Raw genomic sequence first — 18,854 nt, forward strand, 5'->3', positions numbered from 1 at the left:
ATAAAGGGCTCAGACTATCTTTGCGGGAAAAGAAAACTGAACTATGGGTTGAAAAAATCAGCAACTCAATTTGGACTCAATCATGAGGTCAATTCAGATAATAATCTAATAAGACCCTAGAAGTCCATATTTATTAGATAATTCTTCAATATTTGTTCAATAATCATGAACTGAAGTCCTTCTTAGGGAGAAAAACAAATATTTTGTAAATAAATCTGACAGGTGGTTGAGTACATACAATATGCTATAATTCCCTTCTTTTACCAAGTTATCAAACTATCCACAGTGAAAGGGATGTTTAAAGACAAGCATTCATCAAAAAACTAATTTCCTAAAAGCAATACTGAAATATTTTTAAATAGTATCAATTTAATAACTTTATTCTAATTTTAAAAAGTATTTGTGCATACTAACAAATACATCTTTGTCTTTTCCTGCAAGTACAACTACACGTGCTCTAGTATTAGCCATGAGAAAAACCATTTAAAACGGTGTTTACAAAGTTGGCTCACAATCACCTTTTAGTAATCACTTATATAGTCTTAGGATCTGTTGAATCACAAACAGAAACGGGGTTGTCATATTTAGCACTGATCACTAGGAAACAATTCATCAAAATTTTTGTTGTCAGTGTGACTCTAAGCTACTTACTCCAATCTCTTATTTTTGAATTCTTTAAAATGTCCCAGTTAGATTGTATTACAAAAATTCCTTACAATTTCCAAGCAAAATGTTTAGTTCATTTTAAGAAAAAACAAACAATCATATGGCACATTTAGTCACGGACCGTGACCACAATGATAGAATATTGTAACTCTAAGCAGATAGAATACAACTACTCCAAGTATTCTTTGCACTATTTCCAAACCTAGACAGATGATGAGTTCTGAATGTCAATCCTGTGTTGGTCATTTAGCTTTGACCCAAAGAATTGAAAACACATCTAATGATCTATTCATCAAACATCACTGAAAATGAAAATGCCTCTCCACCTTGGTCCCATCATTAAAACACAGTTAAAGTAAACTAATCTATCTTCCAAGATCTCCATTATGCAATCATTCTCAGAAATTATTATTTTTTTATATACCATGCATTCTTAGTAGAGTGTCCTGACGCTGCGTGGAAATAGTTAATCTCAGCAAGTACTTTAAACCCAAGCAGTTGGAAACCATTTCTATCCCCTGGTGGGTTTGATCAGTAAACCACCTTTAGATGATCCAAGTAAACTACTAAGACATACGTGCCTGACATGAGCTTTGTGCTGCTCTTTAGAAACTATGACAGTGAAAAATAACACAAGATTCCCAGTCTTACGAATCATTACAATTCATTTGAAAATCTTACTTGATATTAAGTCCATCCACTGACTTGGTTTATTATTATTAATGAATGAAATATAAAATATGCTGAGGGGTGCCCAGGTGTCTCAGTTGGTTAAGCGTCCAACTCTTTTTTTTATAATATTTTTTTGTTATATTATATTAGTCACCATACAGTACATCCCTGTTAAGGGTCCAACTCTTGATCTCAGCTCAGGTCATGATCTCAGGGTCATGGGATCAAGCCCCACATGGGGCTCAGCACATATTGTGGTGTCAGCTGGAGATTCTCTCCCTCTCTCTCCCTCTGCTCTCGCCCCACCTCTGCTTTAAATAATTAAATAAATAAAATATTTTTAAAAATTAAAATAAAATATGCTGAATTCTTTGGCATTTTCAAAAAAACTTCACTAAATATTAAAGAGAATAAAAAGTTAATTAATAAGAGACTAAAATTACCATCATCAAAATGGCAAGTTTTAATAGACCATCCAGTTTCTGAATGGTTTCTTCATTGTATAAGTACTTAATAATTTTACTTAGTCATTTCGGCTACATTTAGCCATTTTATCCCAGAAAAATATATGAAAAATTGAAGTTCATCAATATTATAAAATATCAGTACTGAAAATCATAAAAATGAAGCCCAAAATAAACTCTAACCAAAATTTAAATTTTAAAAAAATCTACAATTGTATTTAAAAACATAGCATGAAATCTACATGTTTTCACTTTTCTTGAGAATTTAACACATTCCACAGTATTAAATGACATACTATTTGGTTATGAAGTTGTTGTTCCCATCAAATTAATGATAGAATATTACCTGGTATATATTTATGAGGTAACTATGTGTAGTGGAGAGAAAGCAGGCATTGAGAGTACACACCTCAGTGCTGAATGTGACACTTTCTAGCTGTATAACAGGTCAACTGTTTTATTGCTATGAGGCTGTGAGGAATAAATGAGATAATAAGTGCAAAACACGTAGTTCAGAATTAGCTTTTAGTAATCAATAGTGTCTCCCTTTTTTGCTATTCCTTTTCCTTAAACTGTAATAGTTATTTGTTCCATTTTTTAGATATTCACAACTGACTAACATAATTGGTGATTTTGGCAGCCACCTAGTTTTTAGAACACTGCCCTGAATTCCTCATTGAATATCACAATCCATGCATACAACTGGCCATATCTATCCAAGATTTTTCTTCAGAGCATGTATATCTGCTCACTAGACAAAGTTATGAAGACCTACTTGCTAGTAGTTTTTGGAATTAATGCTTTGATTTCTGTCATTTTAATTTTTTATGAATGTTTAATTCATTTTAAAAATTCTATAACCAAATTCAATGAGAAAAATAAAAAATTGTGATTTTAATAATTTCTAGAAATATCTTTATATAATTTAATATTTTCAGGCTGTTATGGAAAAGTAAGTAAAATGTATTGAAAAACTCAGTGGTCTAAATTAAAATCATTTTAGAATTCAATATTTGACTTAAAATTTAAATGTAAATAAAACTATTATAGAAATATAGGTAAAGTTTCAAGTAAACCAATCTAAAAGAAAGTAACACTCAGATCCAAAAATATAGTGAACTCTAGGTCAATCTTATTTATTTACTACAAAAGTCTCTGGCTAGAACACTGAATTTGGAATAACTTTGTGGATGAAGTTCTCAACGTCTGCTTATTTAAAAAAAAAAGTGCTAGATTTTTTCTGATCCTTAACAGCCCCAATCATTTTTGCCCCAGCAATATTTTTCTAGTCTTTAAAATACTCTGTGGAATATAAAATAAGGTTAAAGGCAGCATTCTGTCTTTGAGGGCTTCCTTGGGCAAAAGAAGAAATATAAAAATATTAGTTTTATATATTATGGCCTGAAGAAAGCCTAACAGCCAAAAGATCACCTTTAACATGGTTTCTATTTCTGGGTAGTTTATCAACCAACCCCTCCTTTATTCTGTGATCTAAAAACAAGTAGGGGATTCTCTCTCAATATTTTAAATGTATTCTGGCCCTTTGGACCTCATTAGAAAGTCTGTCAATATTACTGACTTTTTTTCTACTCATTGTACAAGAGCAAAATGAACACTTAGTCAAGTTGCAGAAGAAACAGCAAAATTGGCTATTTTGTATATGTTTAAAATTTAATATGTGTATTTTCAAACCATTAGCTTAAAGAGTAGTCTTTCTCATTAAGTAATAGGCTTGGTCATAACTATATAGATACTCATTAGTTCACAATACACCCAAACCTGGGATTGTTGTAAAAGAGAATGCACAGGCTATGGATGGCTTAGAAGTACAAATTTTATGCTTTATGATCTTCACATTGTTTCCTACCAGGATCCAAAATAAAATCTGGTTCAAGGGTCAAGATTCTAATGACAAGGAACTTCAGGCCCTCATAGAATTCCAAATTGTTAAGTCTTCACTTTTATCACTATTCTATCTATATTATGGCCTAAAAATACTTGAAAGGAAAAAATGGTAAAATGAGTGATTAAGTCACTATGAAAGTACGAAACATTTCATTTTGGACATGGCTTGCTTCACTGATTCCATTGTTTTGATTTGGGGTATATTTATTTGTTGACTAGTTGGTTAGTTAGTCGGTTAATTCCATCCAATGCAAATTACCCATCCATTCAGCCCAAATACCCAGAGATATTTCTAAGAAAAACAAATTGACAGTCATTTATTTTCTATACTTAAGTACTGTATTAACACTTAACACCCACCCCAATCCAAACTCTTGGAAGCACTCAGAATCTAATGTTTTACTGTGGGAGTACTGACTGAGAAAATATTGTCTTCTAAAATATTTTATCACTATATATTGGTAACCAGAACTTTTAACTTACTTACAAGAAAATGAATATTATTACCTACATGTCAGTCTTGAAGATTCCTTTTGGACATTATTTATGCTAATGGCTATAACAATCTGGGCAAAAATATTAGTTAAAATTCTTTAGAAATCCAGATCACAATTCAAGAGAGAGCCAGGTTGTGTCAGAGTCCAGTCAGGAAACAGAAACCACACCGGTTATATAAAAAGAGAAAATTTAGTATGAAGAACTGTTAACTTTCAACATTTGTCCTAATGTTACCTAATTAGGTAACCATATGCAAAAAAATAAACTTTGATTCTTGCCTTATACTATATATAAATATTAAAACAAAATGGATCATAGACCTAAATATAAAACTAAAAATTCTAGAAAATAACACAGGAGAAAATATTTTTGATGCTGGGTTAGACAAAGATTTCTCAGATACAAAAACATGATCCATGAAAGAAAAAAGTGATAAACTAAACCTCATTCAAGTTGGACTTTTACTCTTCAAAAAATACAGTGAGAAAATACAGTAAGAAATACAGTAAGAAAATACTCTTCAAAAAGGGGTACTGGATATGTTCATTTTCTTGACAAAAGCCACAAAGTAGGAGAAATATTTGCAAATTATATATCTGATAAAGGACTTGTATCCAGAATATACAAATCAAAAATCAAAACTCATTAATAATAAAAACCAACAATCTGATAAAACAAATGGGCAAAAGATTTGAATAATCACCTTTACCAAAGAAGACAGATGAATGGCAAACAAGCACATGCTAAGGTGATGGATGTGTTCAGTATGTTACTGTGATGATGGTTTCACCAGTCATTAAGAAAATGCAAATTAAGGCCATAAATGATACCACTATGCACCTATTACAAAGTCTAAAATTTAAAAGACTGGCCATACTAAGTGTTGCTGAGGATGTGGACCCAGAAGTTTCATACACCCCTGGTGGAAATAAATACCAATATAACTTTTTTCTTTTAAGATATGGAGGTTTCTTAAGAAGTTAAACACACAACTCCCTTGAATCCAGGCATTCCGCTCTTACACATTTACCCAAGAGAAATGAAAGCATATATCCATACAAAGAATTGATACAAATATTCAAAGTGGATTTATTTTAATTGTCAAACTGGAAATAATCCAAATATCCATCAATAAGTGAATGAACAAATTGTGATATATCCATATACTGTAATACTACTTAGGAATAAAAAGGACTGATGTATTGATGCACTCAGCATGGATGAATTCCATGATGACCATGCCGAGTGAAAGAAGCCAGTCCCCACCCACAAAACAGTATATACTTTGTGATCAAATTTATTAAAAATTCAAAGGTTACTTGGCTGTATGAGAGTGAGGAGAGACAGAGAGGGCCAAGGGGGAGAAACTATAAGGGGGTACAAGGAAAATGTTTGGGTACTGGATATGTTCATTTCCTTGACTGTAATTACATTGACACTACCCTATTATAGTGATTGAGAACATTTGGGTAATAAATCTACTGCTTATTTCAGACCAACAATTGTATAATACATCTCAAGGAATTTGTATGTAGCGAAGCTACAAACTGACTCAGTTCTGATTTTAGATGTGTTAAGGGACATTATAGACACTGAACTAAACTCCCTAGCAAAAAGGGAATGCTTTCATTTCAACTGTGATTTTCATGAATTCTTTTTGAATGCCCTAAGTTTATAGCTGTTTGTGAGAAAATAAAAGGGCCTATAATCTTCTCCCTACTTATCACATTACAGCAACTAGTTTCATTTTTATTTTCCTTCGCCATAAATCCTCACTGTAGGTGGGGAGAAAAAAAAAAGAATTATCTAGAATTCAATTTTTATTAAATAAGTTTTTAAGCATCAATACAGCAAAAACTAGTTCTAGAACTACATCTCTTGAGCACAAAATGAGGTTTCAAGACAGATGACTGACTTTCTGAATTTAAACAATGTTCACAAGGAAGGCTGAACTCTTTCCAATGTGTACAATTTATCCTGAACCTATATATTGGGGAAGTCCAGTTGCCTAAGGGTTATAAAGTCACAGAAGCAACAAAATGTTTCATAGATTATGACTTAACCATTTAAATGAGTAAAGATAAATTGAGTTGCATTTTTTTTGGTCTGACTTAATTCTACCATTAATATAGTATAGGTTGATAATTACTGTTATAAGCCTGTCTGTATTGACCTTAATAAAACGTTATGCTATTTCTTCAAAGACTTCTTTTTTTTTTTTTAAGATGTATTTATTTTAGAGAGCGAGCACAGGGGTAGGGGTGGACAGGGGCAGAGGAAGAGGGAGAGAGAATCTTAAGCAGACTCTGGGCTGAGCATAGAGCCCAGTATGGGGCTGGATCTCATGACCCTGATATCACCGCTTGAGCTGAAACCAAGAGTCAAATGTGCCACCAAGGTGCCCCCTTCGAAGACTTCTTTGAGAAATTACCAGTTGAGAAATCAAATGACAACTGGATTACTACATAAATAATAAGTTTCAGAGTGGACAAATTTGCTATCAGTTAATTCATCATGTAAGATTTGAGAAAATTAAACAATGACTGCCATTAAAATTGAAATTTGATACTTTTTCTTTTAAGATTTTATTTATTTATTTGACAGAAAGACAGCACGCAAGCACGAGTAGGGGGAGCAGCAGGCAGAGGGAGAGGGAGAAGTAGGATCCCCGCCGAGCAGGGAGCCTGATGTGGGGCTTGATCACAGGACCCTGGATCATGACTTGAGCCGAAGGCAGACGCTTAATGACTGAGCCACCCAGGTGTGCCAAAATTTGATACTTCTTAAAATCAATCTACTGCTGTTAGTACTTTTTCCTCTTTGTTGCTTTCACTGTTTACCAAATATTTTTGTTGTTTTTTTTTTAAGATTTTATTTATTTATTTGACAGAGAGAGAGAGACAGCCAGCGAGAGAGGGAACACAAGCAGGGGGACCGGGAGAGGAAGAACCAGGCTCCCAGCGGAGAAGCCCATTGCAGGGCTCGATCCCAGGACTCTGGGATCACGCCCTGAGCTGAAGGCAGACGCTTAACGACTGAACCACCAAGGTGCCCCTACAAAATATTTCTTAGTGATTCTTCCATATACTCTAAAAAGTCAGGCAGAAATTCAATTAAAATGAATATTTTGTGAATTACAATCCTTTAATTCTTTCCCATATTTAGAAGGGGTTTTTAGAGATCCCTGTTAGAGTATCATCATTCAGTAGTTAAAATCACAATGTATTTCACATTTCAATACTGTCACACATTAAAAGTGTTAAATAACTAAATTAAAAAACAATTTATGATATCCTTAGAGCGTGTTTATACCTCTGTAGAGTACCATTGCAAAAAAAAAATACAATTCATTCTCATTCTTATGAAGAAGGGCTTCTCTAAGAAGATGTGTTTTTATTTTTTTTTTGTTTAAATTCAATAGCCAACATATAGAACATCATTAGTTGCAGATGGAGAGTTCAGTAATTCATCAGTTGCACAGAACACTCAGTGCTCATCAGAAGATGTGTTTTTAAAAACTGAAAACAACTACTGTTTATGGATAATTCATTTTAAAATTGGGATTATAATAGGACACTCCAAAAGTCAAAAAATAAACTTCTTAACATTTTAAAATAATACATATAAAAGGTCAGTGACATTACATATAACAAAAAATTAACTTACATCTCAATTACAACAATAGTAAAATTTCAATTAGCAAATCTCTGTAAAACTTTTTAAACTTAGCTGTGAACATTTCTACTTGTAGTATGAGCCCATAAAACCCCCGTCATGAGGGTCCAATTTAATCTAATCATTGGCTCTATCATCACTGCCCCACAGAGAACAAGACTGACCATAAGATTTTGTGCTTGATTTGCCTTGGTTCATGATTACTATCATGGGAGTAACAAACGAGGCAGGCCATACAAATAGAATTTCATTTCATGAAAAGATTTCGAAGACAAAATGATTAACTGCTTCCCAAGCTTTCCCTTACTGATCACCTGACATTCCACAATTAAAAACCTACCTAATAGGTTATTGTGAGGATTAAATGAGTTAGCATTTACAAAACACACAGAACAGTGAATTAAAGTTTGTTAAATAAAACAATTTTTATTCCTTTGATCTACGCTGTGTTTTAAGAAATATTAAACCATATCAGTCATTTTCATCTCAGGAATTAGTTTCTTCCAATTCTGTCCCCAGAGCAAAAATTAATAGGATAAAATTGGAGAAGACAAGAAAGAACTAGACATCTTTCTTTAAGGAGGAATAAGGGTGTGGAAAGAGAACACAACTCTGAAGAGAAAAGGCTCAGAACAAAGAGGATCTGTTACTAACACACAAGTTACTAATGTCCCTTAACTTCACAATTTTGCCCAGTATCAACATGCCTTCCATGCAGTAAGGCAATGTCACACTGCAGCAATGTAGCCTGCTCGGTTCTTCTGCAGAGCATTCAGGAGCATGAGTTCATCTGGGTGTTAAAATTCAGAGGCTTAAGGGGTAAAATAAATGCTAGTATATATTTGATTCAAGCAATGCTTGAGTGACAAATGTGGGTTATGTTAATTGTAACTTTCTTTTGATCAAAGCCACCTCTCCTCACACACTTAGACATAAAGCAAAGCAAAACTGTCACTTATTAAACAATACAGTTAATATATTTGTACAGTTAAAATATCATATATGATAAATATAATTCCACTGCCCACTTTCTTTCCATGAAATTAAGGGTAAAAATCTCACACATCACAGCCAACAAAAGCAAAAATAAACAAGGACTACATCAAACCAGAAAGTATCTGTACAGGAAAGGTAATAACCAACAAAATGAAAGGTAACCTACACAATGGGAGAAAATATTTGCAAAGTATATATCTGCTTAAGGGGCTAATATCCAAACTATACAAGGAACTTCTACAACTCAATAGCAAAAAAAACTAATAACACAATTTTTGAAAAGGTGAAGTTCCTAAATAGACATTTTTGCAAAGAAGACATACGAACTGCCAACAGGTACATGGAAAGGTACATGGAAAGATACTCAGTACCACTAATCATCAGGGAAATGCAAATCAAAACCACAATAAGGGGGCGCCTGGGTGGCACAGCGGTTAAGCGTCTGCCTTCGGCTCAGGGCGTGATCCCAGCGTTATGGGATCGAGCCCCAAATCAGGCTCCTCTGCTACGAGCCTGCTTCATCCTCTCCCACTCCCCCTGCTTGTGTTCCCTCTCTCGCTGGCTGTCTCTATCTCTGTCAAATAAATAAATAAAATCTTAAAAAAGAAAAAAAAAACCCACAATAAGCTATCACCTCACACCTATTAGGATGGCTATTGTCAAAAACACAAGAAATCAGTTTGGGCACAGGTGTGAAGAAAAGGGAGTCCTCGTGCACTGCTGGTGGGAATGTACATTGATACAGCTGCTATGGAAAACAGTATGGAGGTTCCTCAAAAAATTAAAAAACAAGATATGATCCAGCAATTCTACTTCTGGGTATATTTCCAAAGGAAATGAAATCAGGATCTTGAAGAGATACCTGTACTCCCATGTTCATTGCAGCATTATTAACAATAACCAAGGTATGAAACAACCCGTGTCTGTGGACAGATAAATGGACAAAGAAAATGTGATATATGTATTCAATGGAATATTATTCAGCATAAAAAAAGAAGGAAATTCTACCAATTGTGACAACATGGATGAACACTGAAGGCATTATGCTAAATGAGATAAGCCAGACACAGCAAGACAAATACTAATGCAATCTCACTTACATGTGGAATCTAAAAAAGTCAAATTCATTGAACCAAAGGGTAGAACTGTGGTTGCCAGGAGCTTGGGGTCAGGAAAATCAGGATGTTGGTCAAAAGGTAGAAACTTTCTGCGGCGCCTGGGTGGCTCAGTCGTTAAGCGTCTGCTTTCAGCTCAGGGCGTGATCCCAGCGTTCTGGGATCGAGCCCCACATCAGGCTCCTCCGCTGGGAGCCTGCTTCTTCCTCTCCCCACTCCCCCTGCTTGTGTTCCCTCTCTCGCTGGCTGTCTCTATCTCTGTCAAATGAATAAATAAAATCTTAAAAAAAAAAAAAGGTAGAAACTTTCAGTTTGAGAAGAATAAGTTCTGGGAATCTAACATATACCATGGTGAGTACAGTTAGTAATACTGTATTATATACTGGAAGTTTGTTAAGAGAGTAGATCTTAACTNAGAAACTTTCAGTTTGAGAAGAATAAGTTCTGGGAATCTAACGTATACCATGGTGAGTACAGTTAGTAATACTGTATTATATACTGGAAGTTTGTTAAGAGAGTAGATCTTAACTGTTCTCACCACACAGATTCAAAAAACAAAAAAAAAGTAACTAAGGTTATGGATGAGTTAATTAACTTGATTGTGGTAATTACTTCACAGTATATATGTATATTAAATCATCATGTTGTGCACATTAAATATACACAATTTTTGTCAATTATATCTCAATAAAGCTGGAAAAAATTTTCACACATAAAAATGGGTAATTTCTATTAAGAAATACAAGTGCTAAAATTATCATATAGATTTAATTTCTAAATGTGTAAAATGTGTATAATTTATAAATTATACTTCCATGATACCATAGCAACTGAATGCAAAATGAAATATTCACTTCATTTGGAAGATACTAGGGTTTTTTTCCCCATCAAATACCACTTTTTTCTCTTAAATGACCTGATAATTTATGAATTCACAGTGCTAAGGTTTTACTCACATGAAGCTTTTCTTAACTATTAAGACAGATAAATATATAATAAAATTCTCTACCAAATTTTTGTTTGTTTAAATATAAGTAATATCCTGGCCCTGATTTTATAGCTATTCATTCCTCCTTTGTCCCTTCCTTTCTTTACTTGCTTTAAGAAACCTCCCAAGCCTTAGTTTCTGGTTCTGAAAAATGAGGTTAATATAAACTACAAAGTTTTCCTGAAGATTAAATAGACAATGTATGTAAAGCACCCAGCACAGTGTCTAACAAAATAAGGTTTCTTTTCTTCTCACCTCTCTTTCCTTGTCAGTTCTAGAAGAGTCAGAGTAATTGTAATGGATGAGAAAGAAATGTTTGCTTACATCCTTGGTTTGTTCCCCAATTTAGGCACTGGTTAACAATATATTTGATGTTCAAAGTTTTCTTTATAATACGCTATCGGGAAAACCAAAGACATTTATTTATTCACCTAACTGCATAATGCTCCATCTCCATTCTACCAGGGAATGCTTCGTGCTAACACTGCTGTAAAATTTCCCTTTGGCAGCCACAGTTGTTCCAAGATGAACGATCTGAACTGAGAGGCTAGCTCTAGGACTACAGAGAAGAAGTTGACAGCTTCACAGAATATATAAATGTAACTTAAACTCTGATGAAGTTATTAAGGACAAACAGAATTCAGGAGATGTCGTCAGAACAGATACATCAACCACAATCTGCTAATGGAAGAAGTGACTGACTGGACATCAGACCACTGTTGTTGTTCTTGTGGTTTTAGGAGTCCACTGGACAGAGGTGAGGGATCAAGCAGCAACAACTTCTGATGCCATGAGAACACTCTGTCCTTAAATTCTTAAATGATTCATAAGTGTTTGGAAGTCAACAAGAAGATTACTGATGATGGTTTAAGCTAAAGTTGAAAGATTAGCTAATTTGAAGTCAGTAGAGAATCAATAACTATCTTGGCATTTTAAAAGTTGGTCAAGTACATGAGGTTGCAAGGGAAACTGTTTACAAATTAAATCGTAATTATAAACTCCCTATGTTCGCAAAAATGTTCATGAGATCCCTTGAGGCATAAATAAATACCTTTTGGAGAAAGGCTGTCCACAAATTTCCTTTAAGTCTCTGAAATATGAATTTCAAAAAGAATAAACAATATGAACTCACTAAGGCCTAGCTTTTTACCAAAGATAACCTCAACAATTGAGACCCTTAATAATTTATGTTTAAATCCAATTTTCGCATACATTTGATATTATATTTGAGAGAAAGTTGTGAGACAGTAGAAAAAAACATTCCTAACTACAATTTGAGGAACTTTTCTATAAGCAAACTAATTTCAATTTTAATTTTAAAACAGTTTCCAAACCTCAAGAAACTGCTAGTTACGTCTGGATAGTGAAACTCAGGGAACTGGGAGCCTAGTTTTTACCATATATCTCTGTGCAACATTTAACTTTTATTTTATATATATATTATTTATATATATTATATATATATTTGAAGTATAACGTACAGTGTTATAGTAGTTTCTGGTGTACAAATTAGTGATTCAACAATTCTCTACATTACTCAGTGCTTCCCACAAGTATAGTCGCCACCTGTCTCTGAACAACATTATTACAACATTATTGACTACATTCCTTATGCTGTACTTTTCATCTCTGTAACGTATTTTATAATTGGAAATTTGTACCTCATAATCCCCTTTATCTATTTCATCCATTCCTCCACCCTCCTCCCTTCTGGCAACCACCAGTTTGTTCTTTGCATTTAAGAATCTGCTCTTTTCTTTGTTTCTTTGTTTATTCATTTGTTTTGTTTCGTTAGACTCCACATATAAATGACATCATATCTTATTTCACTTAGCATAATACCTTCAAAGTCAATCCATGTTGTTGCAAAAGGCAAGCTCTCATTCTTTTTAGGGCTGAATAATATTCCACAGTATACACACCACATCATCTTTATTCATTCATCTATTGATGGACTTTTGGGTTGCTTTCATATCTTAGCTATTGTAAACAATGCTGCAATAAGGGGTGTGTGTATCTTTTCAAATAATGTTTTCATTTTCTTTGGCCAAATGCCCACTGGTGGAATTGCTGGATCATATGATATTTCTATTTTTAATTTTCTGAGGTAGAGGACCTCTTTCCGAAGACATCCAGATGGCCAACAGGCAGATGAAAAGATGCCCAACATCACTAATCATCAGAAACATACAAATCAAAAACACAATGAGGTTTCACCTTACACCTGTCAAAATGGCTAGAACTTTTAACTTTTTAAAAGCAGGTGTATGCATGCCTATTTTTAAAAATTGTTTGAAACTGTTAAATAACAGACTCAAATCTGAGTGTGGATTCCCAAAACTACCTTAAGCACACATAATTAGAAAACAATAGTTCTCAAAACTATGATGTAGGCAATTAAGAAATGTCTTGAAAAGAAAAATTGTACTTGATAACTTCAACAAGTTAAAAAATTCATAATACATCGAAATAGAAAAAGATCTTAATCTTTTTCCTTTTTAAAGATTTATTTATTTACTTGAGAGAGAGAGAGCGTGCATGCAAGCGGAGGGAGGGGCAGAGGAGAGAATCTTCAAGCAGGCTCTCCTCTGAGCTTAGAGGCAACTCAAGGCTCAATCTCACATCCATGACGTCGCAACCCATGAGACCATGACCTGAGTCAAAACCAAGAGTCAGACACTTAACTGACTGGGCCACCCAGGTGCCCCCATCTTAATCTTTTTCTCAATCTCAAAAGAGATTATGTCAAAGTTTTTGATGTTATTAAACCCAAATAGGATCATTAATCTTATGTAAACAGACAGACAAGTATGCACCTCTTCATAGACTTAGCATAAGTATGCTCTCGTGTGCCATTTTGAACATCACTTCTTTAAGTTAGCCTTGGCTGACCACCCAAACTAAAGTAAGCTCCATCACCCTGTTTTATTTATCATAGCACTTAGAGCTATCTGATACGTTCTTTTATTTATTTGTTTATTGACTATCTCATCCCTTTAAAATGTAGATTTCAGGGGCACTTGGCTGGCTCAGTTGGTAGAGTATGAGACCCTTGATCTCAGGGTCATGAGCTCAAGCCCCATGTTGGGCATAGAGCTTACTTAAAAAATTGAAATAAAATAAAATATAAATAAAATGCAGCTTATCAGAAGTAAATCAGTAGAAGCAAGAACACCACCAATTATGTAAGCTCTCAAAAATATTTACAGATTGAAAGAATAAGCTAACATTTTTCTAAAAGAAATGTCTATGAACTTGAGCATATACTGGATTACTTGGTAATCATTTTTAATTAAATGTTTATGAAGTATTACTTAAATTCCAATTACTTCTAAAATTATATGAACACTTTCCAACTAGTTTCTCCTCTTTCTCTTTCTTATTTCAATGTAATGTATTTTTAAATGTGGCAAATTGCAGAAATTTGGGGGAGGATTCTACTTATTTTAATAATTGAACACACACTAAACAGTAAAATCTAAGTTGCCTTCAAAAGGAAATTACTGAGCACAAGTGTTTCCAAATGTAAGCTAACCCACAAGTGACACATGCTTACTTCTTCCACCAATGTCAGAATCATTGCCTTGGTTTGCTATTCTCTACTCTCTATACTGTGTCCTTGGCAAACTCCACATATTTTACGACTTTAATCTAATTACAAATCTCTCCTGATGCCTTCCCAAATAGAATCATACTCCTGTATCTCCCTATATAACTATCTAACACCACAAACTCAACACTTTCCTCCCTGTCTTACTTCCTTCTTCTAGCCACCCAGGCCACTAAAATCATTAAGACTTAAAATTTTTGAGTCAAAAAATCTCTGTGTTGCTCTATTAGAATGTCTCTAAATATGTCTTCTCTTCTCCATTCCCAGTTTCAGGTCTCATCACCTTCTCAGATTACTGCAACAAACTCCAAGTGGTTTCTCTATATCCATACTAGGCCCACTTTGGCCCACTTGAAAATTGATGACAGTGAACCTTTCTCTAGATACTACTTTCCTCTGGGTCTCCTCACTGGCTTAGTCCTTAGAGCACTCTTAATCTCAGGGTCGTGAGTTCAAGCCCCATGTTGAGCATGGAGCCTACTTTAAAACTAACTAACTCACTAACTAACTAAATAAATAAATAAAGACTACTTTCCTCATTTTGTGTATCCAGTTAAGTTTTGCCTCTTAAACACCTCACTAATCTATTTTCCTCCCTCCATTTTCCCTACAACCACTCTAGTCCAAACCATCAACATCTCTTAACTATTACCTCAGCTTCATTACTAGTTTCCCTCACCTACCCTTGCCTTCCTCCAATCCAAAATAAAGGCAGAATCATCTTTTAAAAATGTAATCCAAACATGCCACTCTCTTGCTTAAAAATCTTTCAGTAGCTTTTCACCACACTTCATTCAAAGACAAAACCCTACAAAGTCTGCATGATCTTGTCTTCCTACCTCTCTAACCTCATCTTAGACCGTTCTGTATTTTTTTCTATATATTTCTGTAGTCTAGGTCACACTGATCTTGAAGTTCTTCAAACATGGTAGGGTTCCTCCTGTCTACTGACCTTGACATGTCCTGTCTCCTCCCACTATCAAGTTCTGCTCACACTCCTTCCCCTTTGTTCAGTCATCTCTACTCCTCCTTTAATTCAACTCAAACATCACTTCTTAAGGCAAACTTCCCTAACACCACCCCTGTTCCAGACTAGTTACACTGTTTCATGGTACTCTGTATTATCCTCTTTGTAGAACTAATTATAGCCATAATTAGTCAATTGTATAGTTAATTTTTCAGTCTAGCCTTCCTGCTATAATACAATTTCATGAGGTTGGGTAAGAATTGGTTTTGGTTCACCACTATTCTCCCAGTGCTTGGCACAGTACTTTGCACATAGTAGATGCTCAATAAATATCTGTTGAATATGTAAAGAAGAAATCCGGAACAACTGCATAATTTTCATCATCATGTCTCTCTCTAATGGCCAAGTTTCAAGTAATCTGGGCTTATTCTACCTATCCACAAATATTAATCACCATTACTGAGTATAAACTTCCTCTTTCTCACTCTCAAAAACATGCTGTGTTCACTGATGCATTCAGGTCATCATAAATCATTTTGGTTTTCTGGGCCACAATACTTTCCCTTCTGTCTTAATTCTACAACTCTTTCAAAGTTCAAATACAAAGCTGCAAATATTACTTTCTTTACTAAGCTTTCCTTAGGTATTCACAATGATTTATCTTTACTGTACATTCCTATAATACTATTAATGAGCATCCCAGATTTCAACATCCGTACATCATTCACTAATTTTTCATATTTATTAATCTAGTCTCTTCAACCAGATGTTAGGTTTCTTAAAGTTAGCATCATTTCTTACACTTTCTCTAAGTCCTCTTCCAAAGTTTCCATCTCTATATCTCCCAACCCTACACTCCCAAACATATAATTAGCCCTTCACACTGTATACTCTGATAAAGTACTCAATACATACTTTCTGGTTAATAGATTTTCTATTAGCCCCAAAATTCTTCATTGATTTCCTCATATTTAGCTCTACCTTTAGTGTAGTAAATAGTATGGCCACTAACACAGTGGAGACTTCTATTTTAATTAAAAGTCAGAAGCATGAAAATTACCTGATAAAATATATAATCAGAATTCTCTGCTTTGCTTTATAATGAAGTCTGCCAACAACATCAGTTTGGATCCAGATTTTACCGGATTCCAGTCGGTCACGATGTTCAAGCCACATGACTTGAGAAGTCTACTATATCTCTCGGGGAATCATTTGGCGCCTTTTTTGCACCAACATAAAATCCACTGTAGCTTCCAAAAATGCATTCACAGACTAAAATAATACCTTAATAATATGAAAGAGTTAATGGGCTTAATCAAATGTTTAACCCAACTCCCAAATCCTAACATTTTTTCTTGGCAGTGCACCCTGCCGCCCGCGGATCTCTCTCTTACTTCAACGGTGTTTGACGCCATTTGCACAGCCTCCAGCCACCCTTCAACCTCTCTTCCAGTTACAACTTTGGGAGCCACCTTTCAGCCATCCCCTGCCCCCAAAATCAAGCAACACAATTTTTTTTAAGCTTTGCTCTGTATTGCCAATCAACCGTGAGCAGCTACCAGATTTGACAGAATTATTCCAAGGAGGTGGAGGCTGCCGTCAACTGCCAGGTCAACAGGCATCTGCAGGCCTCCTACACCTACCTTTCTGTGGGCTTCTCTTTCAACCACGACGATGTGGCTCAGGAGGGCATGCACCGCTTCCGCCGAGTTGGCTGAGGAGAAGCGTGAGGGCCCAAGAGCCCCTTGAAGATGTAATTAACCAGTGCGCTGGGCGCTGCCGCAGTGACCTGTTTCCCGTAGTGCAGAAGCCGTCGGAGGATGAGTGGCGTAAAAGCCTGTACACCGTGGAAATCGCGGTGGTTCTGGAGAAGAACCTGAACCAGGTCCTTCGGGATCTGCGTGCCCTTAGTTCTACATGCGCAGACGCCCTTCTCTGTGACTTCCTAAATAACCACTTCCTAGGTCAGGAGGTGAACCTCATCAAGAACATGGCGACCACCTGGCTAACCTCGCAGGCAGACTGGCCTGCAGGCGGGGCTGGGCCAGTATGTTTTAGAAAGGCTCACCCTCGAGCACAACTAGGAGCCTCAGGAGCCCAGCAGGCTTTGAGGGACCCCTCTGGCAAACCACTGATGCCAGGGCTTCTGCCTGAGCCTCTGCCTGCAGCCACTAGGCAGCTTTTTCACCACCCTGGAACCCTTGCCCAAATTGTGGCACAAATGGAAACAAAAAAGCTTTTTGCGGGGCGGGGCGTTTGGGGGGGCGGGGGAGAAGAACATTGTTTCTCAATGGTACATAAATAGAAAAGGGCTGGGCTTTTTTGGTGACTCACTTTTCTAACTGCCTGGTCTTATGAATATGTATACTTATTCTTTTATGGACTCAATCTACTACTGGTTATTTTCTGAGAACCTTAGAACCTTATTGGTGGGAACATAAGAGCCCTGTAAACATTCCATTGATTTGAGCTTCCCATCTTACATTTGTTATTTTTAACCCATGTTGTGTGAAAATGTGAAAAGATAAATTTTCACTTATTATACCAAATGATATATTCTAATTTCTGCTCGAAATTATAATCAATGATTTAAATTCTCTGTAACTATTGGATTGCAGGTTAGACATTCAGGTTAATTTTTAAGTCATAGGAGCACTGTTTAGTTACATAACCATATCTTTACTCATAATGCCCTAGTATTCTAAGGAAAGAAATGGAGATTTCAAAAATGGTCCTAACATAATTAAGAAGAAGGTCAGGCCTCAGGGAGACTCTGACTCACATCTATTTCTTTATCATTAAAATTGTAAGCATTTCAGGCCATTTACAAACAGCACGCTTTTATGAATTAGATATTTTAATCAAAACAAACTAAAAGAAAAATATTAAAATTCCTTGTAAAATATTTCTTTGGAATATGTTTTAATAATTCTGTATTTAGGATTCAGTTCCCATGTGTCCAGTTAACTTGGCCCTGTTCTATGAACCACTTGATATTCCCTATATCAAAGATAAGATCTCAAATATATATGTAATTCTCCTACAACTGAACTTTGAAAAATCTAGATTACAAGTTTCTTTGCAGTCATCACTAACCCCAAAACCAAACAGTGGTTTTATTCTATCCAGGAAAGATAATCTCATCAAAGCTGGGCAGCTTCAAGAGGGCTTCCATGTTGGGAGAACGAGTCTATCTAAACCAATTCCTTAGATCCATAGGGTAACAGCTAGCTATCTCAGAAAGATCAATCTCATATTTAAATGTATTCATTCTTTGATTAACAAATAATCATTGAGC

At 35.2% G+C, this 18,854-nt stretch overlaps 1 pseudogene; it reads left to right on the plus strand.

Annotated features, from left to right (window-relative positions):
* The window catches only part of LOC100467136, a 61,552-nt pseudogene extending 43,912 nt beyond the window's left edge, over positions 1-17,640 (plus strand).
* The last annotated feature ends 1,214 nt before the right edge of the window (positions 17,641-18,854 follow it).

The sequence above is a fragment of the Ailuropoda melanoleuca genome, chromosome 3, assembly GCF_002007445.2.
Source record: "Ailuropoda melanoleuca isolate Jingjing chromosome 3, ASM200744v2, whole genome shotgun sequence".
In the NCBI taxonomy this organism is placed as follows: domain Eukaryota; kingdom Metazoa; phylum Chordata; class Mammalia; order Carnivora; family Ursidae; genus Ailuropoda; species Ailuropoda melanoleuca.